The sequence below is a fragment of the Silene latifolia genome, chromosome 3 (genome assembly GCF_048544455.1).
Source record: "Silene latifolia isolate original U9 population chromosome 3, ASM4854445v1, whole genome shotgun sequence".
Classification (NCBI taxonomy): domain Eukaryota; kingdom Viridiplantae; phylum Streptophyta; class Magnoliopsida; order Caryophyllales; family Caryophyllaceae; genus Silene; species Silene latifolia.
The window spans coordinates 68,034,540-68,040,863 of NC_133528.1; the positions used below are offsets into that span (position 1 = coordinate 68,034,540).

The following is a 6,324-nucleotide window of genomic DNA, read 5'->3' on the forward strand; positions in this document are numbered from 1 at the left end:
CATTCTGCGGCGGGGCTTGAGCAAAATCATTATGACTCCTTTAAGGGAAGAAGTTAGAATAAGAAGTACCTTGCTTGAAAGATTGGAAGGCATGGACTTGCTCAATGGTACTCATACACTTGGCTGCAGTATGGCCATCTATTCCACATCTCTCGCAGGACACTTCTTGTTGAACCATGTGGACCATCTCTTGCTTATTACCCAAAGACTGAGTAGTCTTCAACTTGGCTATTTGAGCCGTTAAGGCCTCCAGCGTGCCGCAATAGCATTATCTGAACCACTTCCTCTCTTACTACCTCTGGGTTTACCATACTGAGCAGTGTGAGTAGCTATCTGATCAATCAACTTCCAAGCATTACCGTCATTAGTATTATCCTGGAATCTTCCATTGGCAGCTGAATCAAGCAAAGCTCTGCGATCGTCATACAACCCGTTGTAAAACTGGTTGCAAAGGAACCAAATATGGAAGCCATGATGGGGGACGGATTGAACTAGCATTTTGAAACGAACCCAGGCTTCATTAAAATCCTCAGTAGGAACTTGTTTAAAACTTGTGATCTGGGTTCTATGAGCATTAATCTTCTGCGGTGGAAAATACCTCTTGTAAAATGCAAGAGCTAGTGAAGTCCAGTTAGTGATTGAATCAGTCTCTATATCCAAGTCACGTAGCCACTCAGCTGCATCATCTCTCAAAGAGAAAAGAAATAAAGTCTGCTTGACTTGATCTTGAGTCACTTCAGCTGTCAAAGGAATAAAACAGCAATATATAACAAATTTCTCCATGTCCTTAGCGGGGTTCTCTCCAGCTTTTCCTCCAAATAAATTTCTCTCTACTAGGCTTTTGTAGGAAGGTTTGATCTCAAAAGTCCCTTTATCAGTGGTAGGGAGCTTAAAGCCTTTAGGAATAGAATCAACCGTGGATTCGGAATGACTGGCTAATGTCGGCATCTGTAGTGTTGTAGGAGTAACTGGTGGAGAAATAAGTGTGTACTCTTCTAAGGACGAATCTTCTGCAAAGTATACCGCTCATAGTCAAGTGTACTCAAGTCTTCCACCTGACTTACTTCTCTTTGAAATTTTCGTCTGTAGCGAAAAGTCTTTTCTGGCTCGGGATCAAAAGGTATAATCTCTAACCTGTTAGACCTGGGCATACATGAAAACAACAAGAAAAGATCAAACTGTCTCAAGGAACTGATGCTCCCTGAGACAAAAGACAAAAATAAACAAAACCAAACAGAAAAATTGTTGCCTCCTCGGCAATGGCGCCAAATTTGATAAGGTTATTTTCAGTCGTTTGGCCTTAATCAAAATAAATCCTATAATACTACTAACAAATAGCTAGCGGTAAGTAAGATATCGTATTCACGGGAAGGCGGTAATAATCAGTTTGCTAATGTCCAAGTTCGTCTTAAAGTAACAATTTTTTGGGGGTTTTGATTGTTTGATTTCTAGTAACTAATAACAATGTAAATAAATAAGACGAATTCAATAATATTAAAAGGTCTAGGGATTAGGTTCACTAGGTAGTTCTTCTGAGGTGAGATTTAACTTATTGATAGAGCAAATTATATTGTTTAAGGTCATAAGATCGGTCGATTCTAATATGTCTTTTAGATCTAATTTAACAAGTAATCGCTATCATTAAATTAGTTCTATTCAGTTGTCGTAGCCTTTACTAGTCTTAATCCGATCGGTGAAAATCCTAGTTTATGCAATACTAATTAATTAACCCTGCAGAAACTAATCAACTAGATTCAAACCAAAAAACTGAAAAACAACAAAGAGCAATTTAACTATCAATTCATCAATATAATCCCCTTTCTAACAACCTAGATTCCCATTCACCCTAGATAAGAGAATTAGCTACTCATATTAAAGGGAAGAACAACAATAAGATTACTGAACAACATGATTAAAGGCATAATAAGATGAACAAAACAATTGACTGAAATATAACTTGAATTAATAATAACTAAAGAAAGATTAATTAAGTACCTTAATTAAAGAACAATAGATCCGAAGCAAATAATAAATAAACTAAACTAGGTAAAATAAGATGTAAAATAAATTAGGGTACGATTTGGGTATTTATAATGAAACATAACCGACTTAAGGAAATTGCGGAAAATACTGGAAACTAGTGGTTCCTCGATCGAGCCTATGTGCACTCGATCGAGGCACCAATTTTCAGAAACCCCAACTCTCGACATTGCATATTTTAATCAGTTGAGCTGGTTCTTCGATCGATCCCCTCTTCACTCGATCTTGTATGAAGGTTCCTCGATCGAGCCTTATTGTACTCGATCGAGGAACTTGCTCCTATCCACTTTCTCCGTGTTGTCTTCTTTATTTCTCTTCCTTTATTCTTCTAGATTCCCGTGCCATGCTTCGTGTATTCCTCCATGCCTACTCCGTGATGCCATTTCATTCATTTGCTCCTCAAATGCATCATTCTTGCATTAAACATCAAATAGCGGAAGTATCGACATTCTAACATAAAAGGCATGTAATTTAGCACGAAACCGTATCAAAAGTAATTAAGGGGAGGTATAAATATGTATATAATTATGACTCATCAGGTACCGTCCCCTTCCCACGGTCGTTTTCCACATTGGGTTTTCCGCGTCACCAAACCTCACGTGTCAAATCTCTTATTTTACGTACCTCCATACTCATACACCAACGCTTACATAATTCATCAAACAAACGACATACGACGTACGACTAACGATATTAGACTGCTTTAACCCTAATCAATTAACTTGGTAGAAAATAACAAAACACAGCTCACAGTTGATGATTAAAAAAAAAAAAAACCAGTCCACTTTCCAACAACTTTTTCTTCCTCTAATTACTGAAGTATACATTTTGGAAAAGATGAAATTTGATGAATGTAATTTGGTTACGTCTGGTGGAAAGAAGACTAGGAAGGCGTATACAATTACCAAGTCGCGTCAGAGCTGGACTAGTGAAGACCATGATATGTTCCTTGAAGCTATCTAACTGTATGTACCCTTCTTTTCCGCTCATTCATTTCCCAGATTTCCACCACTCATCTATGATTCACCACCAATTCTCGTTTAAGACCGTCTTAGTTTCACTAATCATCCAATAACTATATTCAGTTCCATTCCTTCTTTTAAGTGAAAAAACAAGACCATGTACGCTTCAAGACTGGGAAATTGTGGGTTAAATTTGTTCGCTATTTTTGTATACAGTTGTAGGCCATCAAATGTTGTTCTTGCTTGATACTTATCTCATAAGTTCTTTATTTCTGATGCCTTATTTAAGCTCTTTTCCGTGGTTCGGATTGTTTTAGGTTTGATCGTGATTGGAAGAAAATCGAAAATTTTATCGCTTCTAAAATTGTGATTCAGGTATTTCTTCTTTCTTACTCTGTACAATCTTGTTGTTACTTCCGCTTTAAATACCTGCGTTCCTTAACTACAACTTTTTTTGGCGCTCACTTGTTGGTTTTATGCATTTCTGCACTACTGTCTAATGCTTTTGTGTCCTTGGAAGCTAGTTTTGCTAAAATGATTGTTTAGGTGTTTTTTACCAAGTTGATTGATTAGGGTCAATGAGGTCTAACCCGTTGGTTGATTGTATGATTGTTCGTATGTTGATAAGTAAATAGAGAAATAAAGTACGGAATGTAAATTGACACGTGAGATTTGGTGACGCGGAAAACCCGATGTGGGAACAACCGCGGGAGGGACGGTACCCTGCCAAATATCGCACTATACTTGAATAGGAGGATGATTACAATTGAGACGTAAAGCTAATCCTGCTGGCGTGAGATGTCAGGCCTGCAAGATCTTGGACGGATGTATATTTGGATATAAGAATATGCTAATGCCTTGACGTAAATATGTGTGCGGATGCGTTGTTGAATGTCCTTCTTGATTTGCTTCCTTGGCTATTTATAGGGTAAGAACCCTAGATATGTCCTACTTTGATTATGGAAAGGGAATACAATTTCCATAAGAACTCTTTCCAAACTCGGCTGCCTTTCCCAATTCTCCCTGATCTCCCTAACTTCTCCCTAACTTCTCTTTCCTTAATCCGGACGTCTCCTCTGATGGGCCCGTGGTCTTCTTTCAGCCCGCTCCCCCTTTTCCTAATTACGGGCTTCCTTCCTCCTTATCACTCCTCCCGTAGCCTTTTATTTTATTAAGTGGGCCTTCTTTATTATGCTATTTTTAGCCCAAACAGTTTGCCCCAAATTTCTTGTGAAGTACCCTTTAAAGTGTCGAGCATGGAATTTACGTAATCGAATGCTAAAACCCTAAGCCGTCTTTTACACTCCTTTTCATGCAATCCATCACGTCAACCGCCCTATTCCTCTTTTCTCGCACCCTTTTCCCTCTCTCTTCTTTATAACCTCAACCTCCACCTTTCACTTTCATTAACTTCAAATCATTTCAAAAAATCTCATTCTCTCTAAACCCTCAACCTTCCTTTTCTCCTACCCCGCCGGCTTCACTCTTCCGCTCTCCATTGTTACTCTCATCAGGTATTCTTCCTCTTTTCCTTCTTTGATTTCCATTTTCTCTTTCTTCATCATGGGCAAAACCCGACAATCTTCATCAACCCCTGCACCTGCTGACCGTAACCTTGACCAAACCTTTCCTTCTCGGGGACTCTTTAAACATCCCCATGACTGTGATTCCGCTTTGACTCCGGCCGACATTCCTATGATCAAGAGTCTGCTTGGTCTTGGTGACGGGGTGGATATTGCCATCCCTGAATCGGGACAGAAAGCTGACGCCCTTCGTCCGGGGTGGGTTGGTTTTTATCTGTACCCATTTAGATACGGCCTCCGTTTTCCTTTTCCTAAATTCATTCAAGACTTCATCTTTACCAATAACTTCGCCATGGCACAAATTTCTGTTGCCATCTGGAGGGTTCTTCTCTACTCCCTGGCCGCCGGTCAGAACACTGGTAAATCTATCACTCTGGGCGATCTAGCCCATATGTATAACATCAGGTCCCTGGGTAGGGGTCAATTCTTATTCCGGGGCCGTGGAGAGGCTCTCTTCAGACACGTGTCCAAGTCCCGTGATGAGAAATGGTTTGATGACTTCTTCTTTGTCAGGAAGGACTCCATCCAGCCTCCTGTCGATTACATCTTCGAGAAATGGGTTATAACTTCGAGTAAGTAGCCTTCATGTCACCTGATTTATTTTATCTCGCTGCTTACTAGCTTACTTCATCGTCTTCGTGCAGGCCCCTGTGACCTGACCCGCATTGGTGCCAAGATCCCTGCCTGTAGCAAATTGTTCAGTATCTCTGAATCTGAGAGAAAGTTCCCAGACCTTCTCCCTGGTTTTTCACCTGCTTCCTCCTCCAACCCTCCTCAGTCGGCTCACAGTATGTCTTCTGGTAAGACTTCCACAACCGTTTTTATTTGCATGCTATTTCTCCTGATGTTTTAAGTATCCCGACGTCTGAGATGATGTCTGCTTGCAGGCTCCAAAGTTGATCCTTTAGAAATCATCCTCCAAAGTGCCAAAAGGAAGAGACCTTCTGCCAGCCCTGACGTGGCCTCTGCCTCCAAGAGGAGTGCTCCTGCTGCTTCCTTCCAGACTCCTCCTACGTTTTCCAGTTCGGCTGCACCCGAGCCCTTGGAGGTTGACCCGTTGTCTCGTCATCCGCCTACTCCTCCTGTCAGTCCCCGTGCTTCATCCAGCGGAGGTATTACTGCTTATTTCCCAGAGGGTTTTAGGAATGTGGACAAGGTGCCATACTGGCCGGAGATCGACCAGCTGCTCTTCCCTCCTCTGGAGGAGACATTTTCAGAGTTCTCCCCAGAGGAGATGGCTGAGAACGACTTGCACAATGCCTTCATGGTAAATACTCTTCATCTTCTACCTGTTTGTTTGCTTTTGCTTGGATTCCTCTTGCTGACTTTTGACTTTCTTGCCCCAGACCCTCCAGTTTGCACTCTATAATAGGAAGATGATCAACATAGTGCAAACCACCAGCCGTGCTACCAACGCCAATAACCAGGAGCTAAAGGGGATTATTGCCGATTTGGCGCAGCAGCGGGCTGATCTGAAGGAGCGTGTGGTGGAGCTGAAGACTGAGCTTGCTGTCACCAAGAAGAAGCTGAAGGAGGGGGCTGATCAGCTGGCTCGCACTCAAGCGGTGTGCAACACTTTCTCTGACTCTCTCAAGCGCTCTGATGAGAAGATCAGCGAGCTGATCTCGCTGGCCACCAATGTTGTTGCTTATGCTACCTGGCGGGGAAAAATCAGCGGGATGCGTGCTGCTCTTGAGAAGGCTCCCACCCAGCAAGCTATAGAGGAGGAGGAGAAGCAG

General features: G+C 41.8%; 1 non-coding gene across 1 annotated transcript; it reads left to right on the plus strand.

Annotated features, from left to right (window-relative positions):
• Window positions 1-466: 466 nt before the first annotated feature.
• LOC141650212 (small nucleolar RNA R71) lies at window positions 467-575 on the plus strand. Its single transcript, XR_012546259.1, has one exon. It is a non-coding gene; the product is annotated as a small nucleolar RNA R71 (small nucleolar RNA).
• Window positions 576-6,324: the final 5,749 nt, after the last annotated feature.